General features: G+C 40.0%; 1 protein-coding gene across 4 annotated transcripts in view; it reads right to left on the minus strand.

Annotated features, from left to right (window-relative positions):
• TAFA1 (TAFA chemokine like family member 1) overlaps positions 1 to 20,325 on the minus strand; it is a 530,414-nt gene that overhangs the window by 8,007 nt on the left and 502,082 nt on the right. The gene's annotated exons all lie outside the window — the stretch shown is intronic.

A 20,325-nucleotide genomic window follows, 5' to 3' on the forward strand; every position in this document is an offset into this window, starting at 1 on the left:
ACTATCATAACTTTATCTCCCTTTCCACAAGATGAGAAAACTGCCCCTGGATTATTTAGTGATGTGGCCCACACCTTTCTACAAGCACAGGGTAATGTTATGACCACTCCCAGGAAGGTCTGGTCAGAATACCATCTCCAGGGAATAATGCTGCTGTGGCAAATCATCTAAGAGAGGAAACAAGCTTTTGTTGGGTTTATTCTGAAGGTCAGAGAACATGCCACCCCAACATATGCTGTGTTGTTATATTGATGATCTTGAGCTGCAGATGCTTGAAAAACAGCAAATGCATGCAGAGGATTTCACTGAAGTCTCCTGATCTGCCTAAAATCAGACCCCCACTAAAGGAGCTTAAATGTCATAGGTCCCATTGACAGGAGAAGTGTCATCAGGCAGAGAAGACTGACTCCTGTCACAGGACAGGAGAGGAGAAGTTGACATAACACCCAAACTTTGTTACAAACTATTTACCCCTACCCCCATTCATCTTTCCTAAAAATCATTTACTCTCCTCTAAGAGGCCTACATCTCCTGTCCCCTTTCCCTAGGAAGAAGGTATTTAAATCTGCATTCTAAGCCACCTTGGGGAATTACTCATTTTTCCCTGGGATCTCCCACATATGCACGAGGTACACATGTTAATGAACTTTTGTTTTTCTCTTGGTGATCTGTCTTTCATTACAAGGGCCTCCACTAAGAACTCAGAAAGGTAGAGGAAAACTATTTTTCCTCCTCCATAATTCTATCTCGGGAAATCAAGTCTCCAGCTGAACAATGAGGTTGGCTCAAGTACCAAGCAGTTTTGGTTGATGGGAGGGAAACTTCTAGGGAGAAATCAATAATATTGGCATCAAAGTCATGGACGGAGGGCACATGCATGGTTGCTGCTGGGAGTTTAAAGTGGTTCAACATTTTTGGAGGATGATTTGGCAAATTCAATAGAAATGTTCAAGGTACATCCAAGAGTCTTCTTCTAGGAATCACATCTGCTGAGATAAAGCACAAGCCCATAAGCCCTGGTCAGAACCCAGGATGCTACTGTGGGCTCCCCTTCCACAATAGGAAAACCTGGGAACACCCTGCATTTTTAGGACAAGGTGGCATCTATACTAATAAAAGGGTAATATGCTAATTAGACTGAACATCTTCCAGATGACCTTCCGGATGTCCTTCCGGACATCCTTCCCGACAAAGCCATGTTGGCGGGGCCAAGGCAGAGGAGGTTAGAGGCGATCAGGCAGGCAGGGGAGAGCAGTTAGGGCAAACAGGCTGCCAGGGGAGAGCAGTTAGGGGGATCAGGCTGGCAGGCAGGTGAGCGGTTAGGAGCCAGAGGTCCTGAGGGGTCCCAGAATGGAGAGAGTGCAGGCTGAGCTGAGGGGACCACCTTCCCATGCACGAATTTCCTGCACCTGGCCTCTAGTATTAAATAAGAGAAGCATATATGTTGGCAAGGAGGGAAACTCATGAGGTGCTGAAAGGAACACACCCCCACCAAGGCCCGGGGGCGCAGCTGGAATTCCTGCAGGGCGCCCACAATGTCAACCCCGCTCGCTGCGCTGGGTCACACAAGCTGTCACCTCCACACTGTCCACTGAAAGCCCACCTAATATTTCAGCATCCCTGCCCTGCATCCTCGCCATCGAGAATGGAACTCCCTGATCTTACTGCCTCTCCCAGCGCCTTGGGGAGCCTTCATCACCCACTCCCTGCAGAGGCGCAGGGACACTGGTCAGAGGCTGCCTGCCTACCTACAGGGCCCTTCTCCCTTCCAGGCTGCCCTCTGCCCCCTCTGAGCTGACCTGCTTCGTTGCAAGCTAACCAAACTGTTCCTCTTTCTCTGAAGCACACATATCTTCTCACTGATAACATAGACCGTGGGAAAAAGAATACGCAGAGCACACGTATCCCCTTCAACTCAAGACTGTGGAGACCCACTGGCTCATAGGGGAAGAAAGTGCTTTCTAAGAGTAAAAACGCCTCCAGGCCTGCCGTTCACTCTAAAACCCCCGTTACCATGCTCTGCACAGTGCACTGCTTTGGTCCTGCCTCTGGCCTACCAGCATCCAGCTCATTCTGGTTTCTCTTAAGATGCCTTCGACAGTCTCATGTCTGATTTGTACATGACATGTACATGATTTGTACATGACAGGGTCATCTGAATATGTCTCTTCATGCTCCAGGTCAAGCTGTGGTCTTCAATCCTAGTTATTTTCATAACTCGTATACCCTACACTGACTCTAAAAAGCTTCACAAAGAGAGGATTTAAAAATTGCCTCCTCTTCGCCCAAACTGGAAGCCACATAAAACCTTTGGTTAACAAAAAGGAACTAATATTCATGCTATTTAACCGTTTTTGTAATATTTTTCTTATGGATATATTTATCATAATAAAAATTTAATATTAAAAAGTCTTAGATGTCTTGAATTATAATAAAAATGATAACTGACTTTTTGTAATCTTTTTATATGTTTCTGTGTTAGGTACTTTAAAAGAATTATTTCAGTCTTCACAGCAACCTCATAAAGTGGGGAGTACTCTGAACCCATTCTGCAGATGAGAAAGCTGAAACCCGTGTTCTAGCTGACAGGGAGGAAGTGCAGAGTTAACACTAGCATCCAGACGTGCCGGACCACAGCGTTCCTGGTTTCGTCCTTCTAAGGCTCACTCATCCTAGTTTTGTGTTTAGGGTTCACAGAGTTAACAAAGCATTTATTGACCACTGAGTGGATGAATGAGCGCTCTCTGCTCTATTACTGTGGAAAATAAATTTCACATCAACACACTTGTGGAAAAAGAAATACATTTGGTTTCTTGTAAAATTAAATTAATTTAAAAATAATTCAGGCAAGAAGGCAGTTTATATTATGCTTAGTTCTTCCTAGTCTGAGTTACACATGGCTTAATTTCATTATTTACAGCATTTTAATAAAATTCCCACTAGTGAATATGTTTGGAAGCCATGAGAAACTTTGGAGGTAGATGCATAATTCTGTAAAAACTTCCCTCCCTGAGAAGAACCAAGTTAATGAAATTATCAGCTGGAAACCCTCTCTCTTATCTGTGGCAATTACAAATGAGGGTCTTAAAGGTGCCTTTAACCCCGGGGTTCTGGGATTTGCTCAATGACTGTGCCATGTTCAGAAAAATAGCTGATCTTCAACTTTTTAAAGAATGCTCAGCTTTCCTTGAGAGAGTCTCAAAACCACTAAAGCCACGTTCATCATGAGTCTCGATTTTGCCCTTACACAGGGTCACATTGCTGTAGAGAAAAAAGAGAGACTAACGGAGAATCAATCTGTCTTTCAGGGATAAACCTTAAATAGGCACAAATCCTTTCTATCTTATTGTTGGTCGCTTGGAGGCATTTTCCCATGGGAACAGAACAGGGTACTAATAAGTAGTGGGCTTAATAAACACAGCAAATACACACTGCATTGTTTAAGAAGTGTAGTCCCTTTCTATAATTTCAATAGAAATAATGTTTGAGTTTTAATTCAGTACTTTCCTTATGTAAAGCACACCCCAATTTGCGGATACTGTAAAATAAGGAACATGACCTAGCCCTGCCCTCAGAGCTTACACTTCAGCTCAGGCGTCTCAGCATGGGCACTATAGGCTTTGAGGCCTGCATTATGATATGAGGCATAAACGAGCCAAATGCTGGGCCAGCAGCAAGCCCTGCATTGTGCCAGAAGAGCAGGCTCCCAGTGGACAGCAGCCTGAGAAAACCTAAACAAGGGAGCTCTCAAAAGCAAGGAGCTTGAGCTTTAAATTTTTTTTTTAATTTTAATTTTTAAAGGAATGGTAAGTCACTAAAGATTCATATTTGGTGAACAAAGGGACGATCTGATTACAGGGGTGGTTGGGGAAGCACTAGCAGAGCATCTGGCATTAGTATATTTACAGTAGATACTACCTAACATCATCATCACCTTGGCAGTTGACGTGCAAGATGGAAGAAGACAGAAGCAAGCCGCTGAAATGTCAGTAAGCACCACAGCCTTCAAACAGAGAAGGGATAAGGGCTTGACTTTTGGATGCCTGCTCTGCAGTTGTGAAGAATGGCAGAGTTACAACTGAGGGAACATTATGGCCAGTAACTCAACCCCCCAACCACTTTGGACTCAGCCATTAGCTCATGTGCCTGCCTACTCGCCAGGCAGTGAATGCCTTGAGGATCATGCTGCATTCATCTTTGAATGGCATAGAATATGTCAAAACTGGTTTGCAACTTATAAATGAATAAAAAATGAAACAAAATGAGAAAGAAAACATAGTGCCTATATCAAAGGATGGTGAGGACCACATGAAAAATGCATGCGAAGCACCAGCAGAGCATCTGGCATTAGTAAATGTACAATAAATTTTAGCTATCGTCATCATCATCAATAGCGGCAGCAGCAGTGGCCTCGCTGTTATTACTCTAAAGAATAAAATCACTCCAAAGCAGAGAAGGCATTCATCACAAAGTTAGAGAGTAAACCACTGTTCTTCGATATTATGCCAAACTCTTAGCTCACTTCTATGACTTATGAAAGTTTCAGCATAAATTAAATGGTTGAACATATCATTTCATTCATGTTCCCAGAAGTAGGTTATAAGTACATCAATCAAAAACAAGTTTAGGCTCATTTTTGTGCAACCTGTCATACAATTTAAAGCAGTGGCTGGAACTCCACCAGCAGGGACTGGGCCGCTAGCTCTCTAGCCTCCCCTTTGCACAGGTGGTTGGAACAGGTGTTACGATGCTCTTTTTCAAAAGACCTGCAGTGGCTCTCTCTGTGTTACTGTCTTCATCAAAGCAAGCAGAAAATCAAAGGCATTGAATACTATGCCTGCAGTCATTCCAAACTCCCTCTTTGCTCTGAGCACACATTTCCGGACAGGATTTATACAGAGGCATGTGTAAAGATTGAGGCTAAGCTCTTTGGCATGTGATAGAAGAACCTGGGTTTGGATGTTAACCCTACAACTTCCTGGCGGTATGTACTGGGAAAATTCCTCAGTTCTAGTCTCAGGTTCCAGAGTTATAAATGGAGTTGAAAATCACAATGGCTTATAGTGAATTGTAGATGAGATAAAGTACTTAGCATAGTACCTAATAAACTTGATACTCGCCACATGGCAATTATTACTATTATTTATCTATGCACTCTCTATCCAGCTATGTATGCATCCATACAATTACTGTTTTAGAGAACTAATGCCTTATCTTTAATGGAAGCTTATACTAATTCTTGGATGTATATATTATTTTTTTACTGATTAGACTTATTTCTTTGTAGGATTTACAATATATTTCTTTTTATTGAATTTATTGGGGTGACATTAGTTAATAAAATTATGTAGGTTTTGGCTGTACAATTCTACATCATCTGCATATTGCATTGTGTGTTTGCTACCCCAAGTCTAGTCTTCTTCCATCACCGTTTATTCCCTTTTTACCTACAATATATCCCAAAGTCATAACAGCTGATGATGGGGTTATTGGCATTGCTCTCCCATACAAATTCAATGCTTTTCAAACTGGGGCAATTTTATGTTGGTGAGGTTGCAGGTGAGGGTGTGGGTTGCAAACTGGGTAGTATTTAAAACCAGAAGATAAGTATGATACAATTTTCTTGAATGATAGTTTTCCTTAAAGGTATTTAAAGATAAAAATTATCGTTTATTCCTTCAAAAGTTATTTGCTAGCTGCTGTGCTGGGAATAAAGACAGTTTATACTCTAAAGTTGAATGCAGTCTCTTATTACACTAAATATACTGATGCAATAATATATACTGAAGAATAGCGATACACAAAAATTTACAATGTGCTATAATAGAAACTAAAAAGCAGATGTGATTTAGGTTGTCAGGGTGATGGTGGTAAGAGAAGCTCTCATTGATAAAATAATTTAACAACTAAGTAATCAACAAAATAATTCCTATATTAAAGCATATATGCATATTAATAAGGAAAAGGCTAACTTCACAGGAATTGGAAGTAATATGCAAAACATAAAAGAAATCTTTCACTTGTCATGGGTTGTGCCAACCTGTCTTATCAGAAGGCAGAGGTACAGTTCCTTTTCTTTGACAAAAGCTGTCTGCTCTGGTGAGAAGGAATTTTTAGAGACATTTTTCAAAATCAGGAAAGTGTTCTTAATTCTTGCCAATAACAATACTCTTCTTCTTAAAGTGAACACCAGGGCTGGAGCCCCTGGCTTATTCTGCATTGTCAATACAGTAGTCCCTCCTTATCCATGATTTTGCTTTCTATAATTTCAATTACCTGGCGTCAACTGTGGTTGAAAATACATGAATGGTATTTATTGAAAAATACACATATAAGTGAGCCTGCACAGTTCAAACCCATGTTGTTCCAGGGTCAAATGTGTATTCTTATAATTGCTGTATTTTATTATTAGTTATTTTTGTTAATCTCTTACTGTGCCTGATTTATAAATTCAACTTATCATAGGCATGTATGTACAGGAAACACAGAATATGAAGGGTTTGGTACTAATAGTGGTTGCAAGAATCCACTGGGGGTCTTGGAGTGCATTCCTATGGGGAAGGGAGATGTCTGTACATGCAAATTCTATCGCTCCATCCACTCATAAGTCAAACACTGGATGCTTGCTTTGCTTTCACTAAATTGATGATTTTATTTTAGAATTAAATTCTGCACGTTTTCTTGCATTTGTATCGGTACATAACTTTAACATATGGTTAAAAACAAAAAAAACTATGCATATTAAGTACGTACCCTACTTTACATTCCCTGTATTTTCATATTTAACATTCTGTCTGTATTTAAAATATTTAAGTGTGACCTTGAAGTTTATAATAGATAGTTGTTTTTTTGTTGAGATACAAACATTTTGATGTTCTCAACCACAGAAATCTTTACATTTTCCTCCATAGTTCTAAATGTAGTATATATTCTTTTCTAGAATTCAAAGCATACTGATTGTCAAAAGGAAAATATACATCACCCATAATCCCATTAGGTGGAGGTAGACTGTTACATATGTTTTGCCTCAGACTTTCTCTCTGACTATTCTTGACACAGCATCCAGAACAATCTTTTAAAATGCAAATAATTTCATATCACTTCTCTGCCTAAAACTCTCCAATGGGTTCTATCACATAGAATAAATTATAAACACCTTATTACATATCCTTCAATGATCCATGCTATTTGAACCCTTCCATCTCTTCAGTCATGTTTTCTACCATCCCCACTCCACTCCACATTTTTCCCCCAATCTCCCCACCCCTTGGAAAGAAGGAACTTTTTAAAATTTGTAAATTTTAAATTCAGAAGATCTAGTAGTAACCTGTTCCTTTTTCTACATTTCCTTATTAAATTTCTTAACAAGTGATAAAACATAAGCAGAATATTGCAAAATCAAAATCACTTTTTTTGATAAAGGGGTTTGTCGATCTCTTATTTGGCTCATGCTCTGTCTTGGGTGTGTTCTTCCAGAGTTGACATTGACCTGGCTAGCCTAAATTCAGTTGTGCCTGTTTAGAGTGTTCTTTCTTGATCATTTACCTAAAATAATCCACACCCACCTCACCCTGCTACTTTCCCCTTCTACCCTGCTATGACTTTCTTCATAACAGTACTACTACCTGAATTCACACATTTTCAGTTTATTTGGGTATTTTTTCCTTCTCTCCCACTTGATTGTAAGCTTCATAAGGCTTGAACATTGTCTTCCCAAGTGTCTATAACAGTGCTGGCACATAGTAGGTGATCAATATTTATTCTTAAAGAAGTTGAATAAATGCATAGACCAACACAATTTGTAATATAAATTTTTTTATAGAAGTAAGATTATATAGCATACTGTACTCTAATTTAAAACCTAACCACAGAATCATAAACATTTTTCCTTGACTATAAATGAATTAGATGCATCATTATTTTAATACCTGAATAATATCCATAGCAGGACTGTGGATTTATTTATTTAACCACTTAATTTATTTAACCACTCCTTTCCTACTGGAAATTTAAGTTGTCATTTTTGTGGGTATGGTTGGTGGTTTGTTGGTAGAAAGAATGCTTGTATAAACACCCTTGAACATATACTCTTTGCAAGTGTATTTAATTATTTTTCTCAGAATAAATTACAAGGAATAAAATTTCTTCAAGGGTAAAAAGGGGTTTAGTACTTGTGATATATATATATATATATATAATCATATTATCCTCTAGAAAAATTGTACGAACTGCTATTTCCACCAAAAATACCCACTTCTTTGAACAGCTTCATCAACACTGAATTCCTAATGATGTTAGTGAGGCGTGGATTTTTCTTTTTCTTTTGGGGATACGAAACATGTGGCTTAGCCAGCTGGTGAACCCAGCCAACTGCCAGCCTTCAGAGTTCATCTTGTCTATATATAGAGCAGATCTAATATAGCAATGAAATCTCAATTTCTTTGTGAATAATTTCTTCTCAAAGAAATTTAACTGATATGAAGGGAGAATGAAGAGGTCAAGCCTAGTGGAGGCTCTAAGCCAGGGGTGGGGAACCTTCTCTCTGCCAAGGGCCATTTGTATATTTATAACGTAATTTGCCAGCCATACAAAATTATAACTTAAAAAGTAGCCAGCTATATTTGGTCAAACACGTAATTAAATCACCCCTAATGCCTTGGCAGGGCCAGACCAATTGATTTTGTGGGTCTTAAATGGCCTGTTGGGCAGACTTTCTGGACTTCAAGCCTAAGCCAAAATCAACAAGCCAACCAGCTAACTAAAACATGCCATATTTGATGCCTTTGTGTAAATGGATGTTCCGACAGCATTCGTATCTTTTAAGTTTAGCCAGTTCAGTGTGGAGAAACTTGCAATTTCAGAACAGAACTGGAATTCCTATCATTGTGGTTGTCACTTCTTTTTCTTAAAATCTTTACTGTTGAAAGTATTACATATGTCCCCTTTTTGCCCCATTGACCCAGTCCTGCCCAACACTCCCTCCCCTCAGGCCCTCACTGCTCCATTGTCTGTGTCCATGAGCCATGCATATTTCCATACAAGGTCCTTGGTTGATTACTTCCCATCCACCCACCCTCCGCCACCTTCCCTCCGAGATTCTCTGTTCCATGTCTCTGGACCCACTCTGTTCATCAGTTTATTTTGTTCATTAGGTTCCACATATGAGTAAGATCATGTGACACTTGTCTTTCTCAGACTGGCTTATTTCGCTTAGCATAATACTTTCCTGGTCCTTCCAAACTGTCTTAAACGGTAAGAGATGCTTCCTTTTTACTGCTGCATAGTATTCCCTGGTGTAAATGTACCAGGTATTTCTTACCCACTCATTTACTGATGGGCACTTGCGCTGTTTCCAGATCTTAGCTATTGTAAATTGTGCTTTCTGATTGGTGTTTTGGGTCTCTTAGATATATTCCTAGAAGTAGGATCACTGGGTCAAATGGCAGTTCCATATTTAATTTTGTGAAGAAACTCCATACTGTTTTCCCTAATTGCTGTAACAGTCTGCATTCCCACCAGAAGTATACTAGGGTTCCTTTTTCTCCACAACCTCGCCAGCACTTGTCATTTGTTGATGATAGCCATTCTGACAGCTGTGAGGAGATACTTCATTGTCATTTTAATTTGAATCTTTCTGATGATCAGTGACTTTGAGCATTTTTTCATATGCCTCTTGGCCATCTGTATGTACACTTTGGAGAAGTGTCTATTTAGGTCCTTTGCTCATTTTTTAATTGGATTGTTTGTCTTCCTTTTGTTAAGTTGTATGAGTTCCTTATATATTTTGGATATTAACCCTTTATCAGATGTGTCATTGCCAAATATGTTCTCCCATAGAGTGGGCTCCTTTTTCATTCTGTTGATGGTTCCTTTAGCAGTGCAGAGGTTTTTTATTTTGATATAGTCCCTTTTGTTTATTTTCTCCTTAGTTTCCTTTGCCCTAGGAGATGTATTGGTAAACACATTGCTACAAAAGATGTCTGAGATTTTGCTGCCTATAGTTTCTTCCATGATTTTTATGGTTTCATAATTTACATTTAAGTCTTTTATCCACTTTGAATGTACTCTTGAGTATGGTGTAAATTGGTGGTCTAGTTTTATTTTGTTGCATGTATCTGTCCAATTTTCCCAACACCATTTATTAAAGAGACTGCCTTGACTCCTTTGTATATTCTTGCCTCCTTTGTCAAATATGAATTGAGCATAATGGCTTGGGTCAATTTCTGGGTCTCTGTTCTGTTCCATTGATCTATATGCCTGTTCTTGTGCCAGTACCAGGCTGTTTTGATTATGGTGGCTTTGTAGTAAAACTTGATATCTGGTATTGGTATCCCTCCAACCTTGTTCTTCTTTCTCAAGATTGCTGCGGCTATTTGGGGTCTTTTTTGGTTCCATATAAACTTTGGAGTATTTGTTCTAGGTCTGTGAAATATGCTGTTGCTATTTTAATAGGGATTGCATTGAATCTGTAGATTTATTTGGGTAATATAGATGTTTTAATGATGCTAATTCTACCAATCCATGAACATAGTATACTAGAGGCCCGATGCACAAAATTTGTGCAAGGGGCTCGGCCCTCACAGCTGCGGCAGCCCTCATAGCTGCGGCTTTGTCAGGAAGGTTGTCTGGAAGGATGTCTGGAAGGTCGTTCGGCTGTCCGGTCTAATTAGCATATTATGCTTTTATTATTATAGACTAGGAGCCTAGCACGTGAAATCGTGAGGCACTGTCCACCCACCCGTCACCCTGCCTTGACACCCGAACCTCTCCACACAGAGCTCCAGCATGCCTGGTCCAGCTCCCAACCCCTCTGGCCTTCTTTGGCCACTTCAAGCCCCTCCCTTAGTCCCTTGAGTCACCTCAGGCTGGTCCTGCCCTCTCCGGGAGCCTCCCCACTTCTGCCCTGTCTCTGGAGCTATGCTGTGGCTCCACTACGTCATGGTTCTGGAGGAGAGTGTGGAAGCCTCCTGCTTACTGCTCTGTGCTCCTTCCTCTGGCAGGTGGGTGGCGGGGCACTCTGAGTGTGAGCAGTGGGTGGTGAAGGACTGGTGAGGGGGGTGCTATGGGCTCTCACCCCCGCCCTCCCCAGCACAGGATGGTCCCGCCTCCTCCAGGTGCCTCCTGCTTCCTCCCCACCTCTGAATCCATCCAGACCATTAGCATATTAGCTCTTTATTAGTATAGATTCTTTCACTTGTTTATATGTTCCTCGGTCTCTTTTTTCAAAATCCTGTAGTTTTCTGAGTACAATTTTTATACCTCCTTGTTTAAGTTTATTCCTAAGTATCTTACCTTTTTGTTGCAATGGTAAATGGTATTGTTTGTTTAGTTTCTCTTTCTGAGAATTCATAATTGGTGTATTAAATATCCATCAATTTCTGGGTGTTAATCTTATATCCTGCTACATTGCCAAATTCCTTTATTAAATCTAATATTTTTTTGGTTTAATCTTTAGGGTTTTTTATGTACAATATCATGTCATTGTGAATAATGAGAGTTTACTTCCTTCTTTCAAATTTGAATGCCTTTTATTTCTACTTCTTGTCTGATTGCTAAGGCTAGGACTTCCAATAATATGTTGAATAAGAGTGGTGAAAGCAGACATCCCTGTCTTTTTCCTGTTCTTGGAAGGAATGGTTTTAATTTTTACCCATTGAGTATGATGTTGGCTGTAGGTTTGTCATATATGGCCTTTATTATGTTGAGGTAGGATCCTGCTATACCCACTTTGCTGAGAGTTTTTATCAAAAATGTGTGTTGGATTTATGTTCATCAGAAATATTACCTGTAATTCTCTTTCTTTGTAGTGTCTTTATCTGGTTTTAGAATTAGGACAATACTAGTCTCATAAAAAGACTTGGAAGTATTCCTTTCTCTTGGATTTTTTGAAATAGTTTGAGGAGAATAGGTGTTAGTTGTTCATTGAAGGTTTGGTAAAACTCCCCTATGAAGCCACTAAGCCACTTGGACCAGGGCTTTTGTTTGCTGGGAGTTTTTTTTTTTTCTCCTGAATATATATATATATATATATATATATATATGTATATATATATATATATATATATATATATATATATATATATATATATATTTTAATTTAAATTCTTTATTGTTCAGAGTTTTACATAAGTCTTCTTTCCCCCCATTGACCTCTCCCCAGCCATCTCTACCCCCCAGCACCTGTCCTCAACCCTTTTCCCCTAGGTCTGTGTCCATTGGTTATTCTCATATGCATGCATACAAGTCCTTTGGTTGATCTCTTACCCCCTCATCCCCGCCTTCCCTCATAGGTTGGGCAATCTGTTCGATGCTTCTATGACTCTGGTTCTACTTTTGTTCATCAGTTTATGTTGTTCATTATATTCCACAAATGAGTGAGATCATGTGATATTTATCTTTCTCTGACTGGCTTATTTAGTTTAGCATAATGCTCTGGGAGGTTTTTTTGTTTGTTTGTTTGTTTTTATTACTGCTATTTCATCAGTTGTTATTGTCCTATTCAGGTTTCCTGATTCTTCCTGATTCATTTCTTGGAGATTATATTTTTCAAAGAACTTGTCCACTTCTTCCAGGTTGTCCAATTTATTGGCACAGAGTTGATCACAGTATTTTCTTAAAATCTGTTGTATTTCTATGGTGTTTGTTGTTACTTCTCTACTTTCATTTCTGATTTTATTTATTTGGGTCTTCTCTCTTTGTTTCTTGTTGAGAATGACTAATGGTTCACCAATATTGTTTATCTTTTCAAAGAACAAACTCTTGGTTTCACTGATTTTTTTTATTTTTATTTTTATTTTTTAGCCTCTATGTCATTTATTTCTGCTCTACTCTTTATTATTTCCTTCCTTCTATTTACTCTGTGCTTTTGTTGTTATTCTCTTTTTAATTATTTAAGTTGTGGACTTACATAGTTTATTATTAATTTTTCTTATTTTTTGAGGTAGGCCTGTAGTGCTAAGAATTTCCCTCTCAGGACTGCTTTCACTGTGTCCCATAGATTTGGGGTAGTTGTATGTTCATTTTCATTTGTTTCCAGGAAGTTTTTTATTTTTTTCATATCATTGGTAACCCATTCATTGTTTAATAACATGCTATTTAGCCTTCATGTTTTTGAATGTTTTTACTGTAGTTGATGTCTAATTTCATTTCATTGTGATCCGAGAAGATGCTTATATGATTTCAATCTTCTTGAACTTGCAGAGACTTGTTTTGTATCCTAGCATGTGGTCTATCATTGAGAATGACCCATGTGCACTTGAAAATAATGTATATTCTGCATCATTGGGGTGAAATCCTATATAATAAAGAGGTAATATGCAAATTGACCATCACACCCTCGCACAAGATGGCCACCCCCATGTGGTCAAAGATGGCCGCCCCCATGTGGTCGCAAGATGGCCACCACAAGATGGCCGGCAGGGGAGGGCAGTTGGGGGTGATCAGGCCTGCAGGGGAGGGCAGTTGGGGGCGACTGGGACAGCAGGGCAGGGATGTTGGGAGCGACCAGGCTGGCAGGGGAGGGCAATTGGGGATGACCAGGCTGGCAGTGGAGGGCAGTTGGGGCAATCAGGCTGGCAGGGGAGCAGTTAGGCATCGATCAGGCTGGCAGAGGAGTGGTTAGGGGGTGATCAGGCTGGCAGGCAGAAGCGGTTAGGGGTGAACAGGCAGGCAGGCAGGTGAGCGGTTGGAAGCCAGCAGTCCCAGATTGTGAGAGGGATGTCCAACTGCAGGTTTAGGCCCGGTAGATTGGAGAGGGTGCAGGCTGGGCTGAGGTCCCTCCCCCTACCCCCAGTGCACAAATTTCATGTGTTCTATAAATGTCAATTAAAACTATCTGATCCAGGGTGTCATTTAGAGTCACTGTTTCCTTGTTAATTTTTTGTCTGGAAGATCTATCCAGTGAATTCAGTGGGGAATTAAAGTCCCCTACTATAACTGTATTTCTGTTGATATCTTCCTTAAAGTCCTCTAGAAGTTTCTTTTTAATATATATATATTTAGGTGCTCCTATAATGGGTGCATATATGTTCACCAGGGTTATATCTTTTTGTTGGATTGATCCATTTAGTATTATGTAGTGACATTTGTTGTCTCTTGTGATGGCCTTCATTTTGAAGTCTATTTTATCAGATATAAGTATTGCTTCCCCAGATTTTTTGTTTTGTTTTGTTTCCATTTGCATGGAAAATTTTTTTCCATCCCTTCACTCTCATCTTTTGTAAGTCTTTTGTTCTGAGGTGGGTCTCTTGTAGATAGCATATAATTTGGTCATGTTTTTGTATCCATCAAGCTACCAGATGTCTTTTGATTGGAGCATTTAGTCCATTTACATTTAAAGTTATTATTCATAGGTACTTATTGCCATTTTAATTATATATGCCTCTGTTTTTCTCTCTCTCTCCATTTCTTCTTCTCATTATGCAGTCCTGTTAGCATTTCTTGCAGTTCTGATTTGGTGCTGATATACTCCTTTAGCCTTTTTATTTTGAATGAGAGCCTTGCTGGATATAGTAATCTTGGCTGCAGATCCTTGCTTTTCATTACCTTGCATATGTCATGCCATTCCATTTTGGTCTGTGGAGCTTCTGATGAGAAATCAGCTGTCTGTCTTATGGGAGCTCATTTGTAAAGAACAAATTGCTTTTCTCTGGCTGCCTTTAAGATTTTCTGTCTTTAATTTTTGACATTTTAATTATGATGTGTCTGGGTATGGGTCTGTTTGGGTTCTTCTTGTTTTGGACTCTCTGTGCCTCCTGGACTTGTCTGAGTTTTTCCTTCACTAGGTTAGGAAAGTTTTCTGCCATTATTTCTTCAAACAAGTTTTTTATACCTTGCTCACTTTCTTTTCCTTCTGGTACTCCTATTATGCAAATATTGTTACGTTCCCTGTTATCAGTAGCTCCCTTAAGTTGTCTTCCTGTTTTTTTGTTTGTTTTCTTTTTAGTTCTCTGATTGAGTGATTTTTCCCACCCCATCTTCTAATTCACTGTTTCCATCCTCAGCATACCTTAATCTGCTGAGTGTTCCTTCCACTCTTGTTCTTTATTAGTGCTATGCCATTTTTCATAGTTACTATATCTTTTCTCATGCTATTGGGTATCTTTGTCATCATTATTCTGAAGTCTATATCTGTAAATTTCTTATCTCCATTTCATTTACCTCTTCTTCTGGAGAATTTTCTTGTTCTTTAATTTTGGGCTTTTTTTTTTTTGTCTCCCCATTTTGGCTGCCTGTTTCAGTTTGTGTCTGTGTAATAAGTAGATCTGCTATGACTCTCCATCTCTAGTGCAGGACAATGTCAGATGCTATTTCTGACTGGTTCTGAGTACTGTTTAGAGCTATCAGCAATCCATAGCTTGTGGCTCCCTCTGCTGGGGCTGGATGTCTTTGGAAAGGACCAAGATGTGCACCAGGGTCTGGTTTTCCTAGCCCAGGGCCCAGGAGGAGATCAGACAAAGACTCAAAGCCTCCAGAGATACCCCTCTGCTTATAGTCTGATTGTTATCAGCCTTGATTTGCCTCAGGCTACAGATCACAGGATGAGGTGAGAGGTCTTCCAACAGTATATGTCAACTGCCTTTTCCCCAAGCAAAAATGACCTGGATAGCAAAGGTCCACCATGGACAGATGAGGGAATAACTTATGCAGGGTGAGGGAATAACTCAGCACAAGAAACTAGGATGGCTGCCCTCCGAGCTCCAACCCTAAAGCTCCCAGCCCTGGATTTTTATCACCCAGCTCCAGTCCACTCTGCCTTCCCTCTGTTGAAGCCAAAGGTGAGTGGCTGCACATGAAATTGTGTGCATTGGCCCATTAAGAGGGTGCCTGCATTTCCAGACATCTCTTGCTGGCAGATAGCAATCCTGCTGTTTTTCACAGCCAGCTGTTATGTGGGCAACACTCTCAGTTCTGGTGCTCTGGGCTGGGGAGCCCAGCGTGGGGTCTAGATCCTAGATTTCTCATTGGGAACCTCCACAACTGAGATATCCCCCTTGGACTTAAGCTGCTATCTATGGGAGCCTGGCCAGCCCTTTTGTGCCTCCACACTCCCTAGCAGTCTCTATGGGGTCTCCACTTTCCGTCCTTGGTTATCCAAAGTTCATTTTTCAGGGTGGTGGTTCTGCATTTTAGTTGTATTTCCAGTTTGGTCCTAGAAGAGTGTCAGTGTAATTTCCACTTACTCTGCTGCCATTTTTGGATCTTCCTTTTGGCTGTCACTTCTATTTGATGCAGTCACATCCATGGTAACAAAATGGGGAGCCAGTAATCTGATTGTGAGTTTAAAGAAGAGCTCCCAAATGGCTTTGCATTTTAAATAAAAGGGAAGATTTTAAAAAATGATATTTACAAGAAAGATTTGAGCCCCATGAACCTCTGTATATGTTTTAGTGCTAAGCTCTCTGTGTTCTTACAACTTTAGAGGCATATATTTATATCCAAGTATTTCCCCAATTAGAAAAAAGTACTTTCTAAGGTCATTAGATTCCATAATATAATTTTTGCTATAATTGCTAGAGATTTGCTGTAATCAATTGTCAGTTAAGTACCCTTCCCTCTTTTCATATATAAATTAATAACTTTTATAGTTATTGATATGTTGAAATATCACTTTTTGTTGATCCCACTTTGCAACTGATCCCAAATTGAATTACTCGCAGAAAACTCTGGGCATCAGGTTCCTTTGTGAAACCAGTGCTTACACAGTCCTAGCAGCAATGGGAATGTTGTACACTGATTGTAAGGTCTTTCATTTTAATCTCACTTCCGCTAAAGAAGATTGACATTAATAAAATTTAAATAGAAAATGCATTTCAGATGCCAGCTGTGAAAAGGACTTTTTCAGCCTAATGAAGAGGTGTCAATTTTCTCTACTTTATTCAATAAATTGTGAGTCATTTTCTAAATGGATTAGATGAAAGAAAAGTTCAGACTCCCCATGAGATGCTCTTGGCATTGATAGAGACTTTAGACCAGGGAGAAAGAACAGGATCTGTGAAACCTTTTAAGCCTCTTCAGATCTATAAAAACTGTTAGTAAGTAGGAGAGAAATATCGCTAACCCTGAGCTCACCTATTGTCTTAGAAGCCATATCCCAGAGAATTGTTTCTCTTATTTTATTAGAATATCATGGGTGGTTGGCTGAATTATAACTGAGAACATGGGCATCTTAGGAGAGGTGAGGCCTGGGTGAAAGCTTATGGCTCTCAGTGCTTTGTCTGCCTCTCTCATAGGTGCTTGTTAAGAGAACAACCAGCTCAAAAGCCATTGCACTCATGCAGTCTCTGGGGAGACTTTGATGCCTTCAGGTTTATTATAATAATTAGAGGCCCGGTGCATGAAACTTGTGCACTGGGGAGTTGGGGGAGTCCCTCAGCCCAGCCTGCATCCTCTCCAATCTGGGACTCCTCGGGGGATGTCCGACTGCTGGTTTAGGCCCGATCCCACATCAGGCCTAAACCGGCAGTCAGACATCCCTCTCATATTCCAGGACTGCTGGCTCCTAGCAACTCGCCTGCCTGCCTACCTGATTGCCCCTAACTGCTTCTGTCTGCCAGCCTGATAGCACCCTAACCACTCCCCTGCCGGCCTGATTGACACCTAACTGCTCCCTGCTGGCATGATTGACACCTACCTGCTTCCCTGCTGGCCCAGTTGCCCCAACTTTCCTCCCCTGCCTGCCTGGTCGCCCCCAACTGCCTTCTACTGCTGGCCATCTTGTGATAACATAGGGGTAGCCATCTTGTGATGATGTGGGGGTGACCATCTTGTGGTGGCCACCTTGTGACGACGTGGGGGTGGCCATCTTGTGACACGAGGGTGTGAGGGTCAATTTGCATATTACCTCTTTATTATATAGGATTGAGCTTCAGAAAGCATAACCTGACTATCATGTGAGGATGAAATGTGTAAATCTTGATCATAGAGCATGCTTGGATCTAATTTATTTGTGTACATGTTTGAAATGGCAAGATAACTTTATAATTTGTTATTTTTGTAATTTCACAAGAACTGCCCAATAGCTCCTTAGCATATTCCTTCACCGACCAATGACCTGAGAAATAGAAAATGACAACATACTGCTTACTCTATTTTCCATCACACAATGGAACACAACTAGCATGGTTATTTTTGTGGAATTGTCTAGATCAGTGGTCGGCAAACTCATTAGTCAACAGAGCCAAATATCAACAGTACAACGATTGAAATTTCTTTTGAGAGCCAAATTTTTTAAACTTAAACTTCTTCTAATGCCACTTCTTCAAAACAGACTCGCCCAGGCCGTGGTATTTTGTGGAAGAGCCACACTTAAGGGGCCAAAGAGCCACATGTGGCTTGCGAGCCGCGGTTTGCTGACCACTGGCCTAGATAGTTTAGAAGAGTTTAGCTTTACTTATCAGAAAATATTAATAGACTATCTGCTCTATGTTTAGCATCACTTACTACAGGCAGTATGAACTACATAAAAGCATGCCAGGGCTTTTACATATCCATTTCAAAGTATATAAATAAATGAGAAATAATGTAAGGTTCTTATTTTTAAAAACTTCACTTATATGTGGAATATAAAGAATGAAATGAACAAACAAAACAGAAATAGATGCCAGGAACAGATTGATAGATGCCAGGTTAGAAGTTGGGGATTGAGTGAAAAAGATGAAGGTATAAGAACTAAAATTTGGGCCCTGGCCAGTGTGGTTCAGTTGGAGCATTGTCCCTTAACCAAAAGGTCATAGGTTTGATTCTGGGTCAGGGCACATATCCAGGTTGCAGGTTCAATTGCCAGTTGGAGTGTGTACAGCAGGCAACTGATAGATCTTTCTCTCTCATATGGATGTTTCTTTTTCTTTCTCCCTCTCCCTTCCTCTCTCTTTAAAGAAATCAGTAAAAACATATCCTCAGATGAGGATTACAAAAAAAAGCAAAAATTGGCAGTGACAAAATAGTAATGAGGATGTAAAGTACAGCATAGAAAATACAGTCAATAATATTGTAATAACTATGTATGGTGCCAGGTGGGTACTAGACATATTGGGGGGAATCACTTTGTAAATTATGCAAATGTCTAACCACTATGCTGTAAACCTGAAGTTACTATAAAATGTCAAATGCAATTAAAATATAGAAAGAAAAAAAAAACCTGCCAACATAGAGGGGAAAAGAAAACTCATAATAGTGGCATTTCGAAAGTTATTTTGTTCATGTCAATAATGGTATCTGGAGAGCTAGAGAACCGAAGGAGACAAGGAACATAAACACAGCAATGTTTCAGATGTATCCATTTGCAAAAAGTTCAGAATTCTAGTTCTACTGCCTCGAGCTTCACATCCTCTACTTTTCTGCCTGAACAATACTTCTCTTTAAAAAAATTATATATATATATATATATAAATTTCAGAGAGGAAGGGAGAGGGAGAAACAGAAACATCAATGATAAGAGAGAGTCACCCATTGGCTGTCCCCTGCAGGCCTTACTCTGGGGTCAAGCCTGAAACCGGAGCATGTGCCCCAACGGGAATTGAACGGTGACCTCCTGGTTCAGAGCTCGATGCTCAACCTATGAGCAACACTGGCCAGTACTTCTCAATCTGAGGCCTGAGAGTCTCTGAACAGGTGAGGAGAGCTGTAGTTGTGATGGTTTGAAAAACTTCCTGCAATAGCAATAGTGACTTATGCTGATTCATTTTTATTTTTAGTATTTACCTTCTATTTATGTCGGTAATACTAATTTCCCATTTTTGACTATATAAATGACCACAAATTCTTCCTCTATCTCTATCCACCCCTTTGCATAGTGACTTTGTCTTCCCCCATCAAGAAGTGAACTCTGTTTCCCCCCTCTTTTATCTAGGTTCTGGCCAATTAGACATTAGCAAACATGTGCTAGGGGCTTGTTGCTCTTTGGAACCCTGGACTGGCTGCCATAGAAGGTTGCATGGAGCACAGAGTAGCCATCCCATCTGAAGCTCTCCTGGACTAATAACCTGCCAATCATCAGACATGTAACTGGGGCTATCCAAGGCTCCAGCTCCACAATGTCGATGTTGGCCTGATCCTCAATCATCAACCTCCTATTTCCTGTCTCAAATACTTAAATGATAGCTGTACTTTCAGTGACTATCATAAAGGAAAGTTCAGGAAAATTGCTGCAATGCTGGCACTTATGTCATTGAACTGATGTCAATAGCCAATACCTCCAGACTTCTCATATCCAAGAAAAAATAATTACTACTAATCAAGGTACTGCAGCCAAGGATGCTTGCCTAACTTGCCACCTAAGAAAGATCAAGGGCTCTCGGTATACTAGTATGTATATATGGACTAACT

This window comes from Plecotus auritus (assembly GCF_963455305.1).
Source record: "Plecotus auritus genome assembly, chromosome: 6".
NCBI classification, from domain to species: Eukaryota; Metazoa; Chordata; class Mammalia; order Chiroptera; family Vespertilionidae; genus Plecotus; species Plecotus auritus.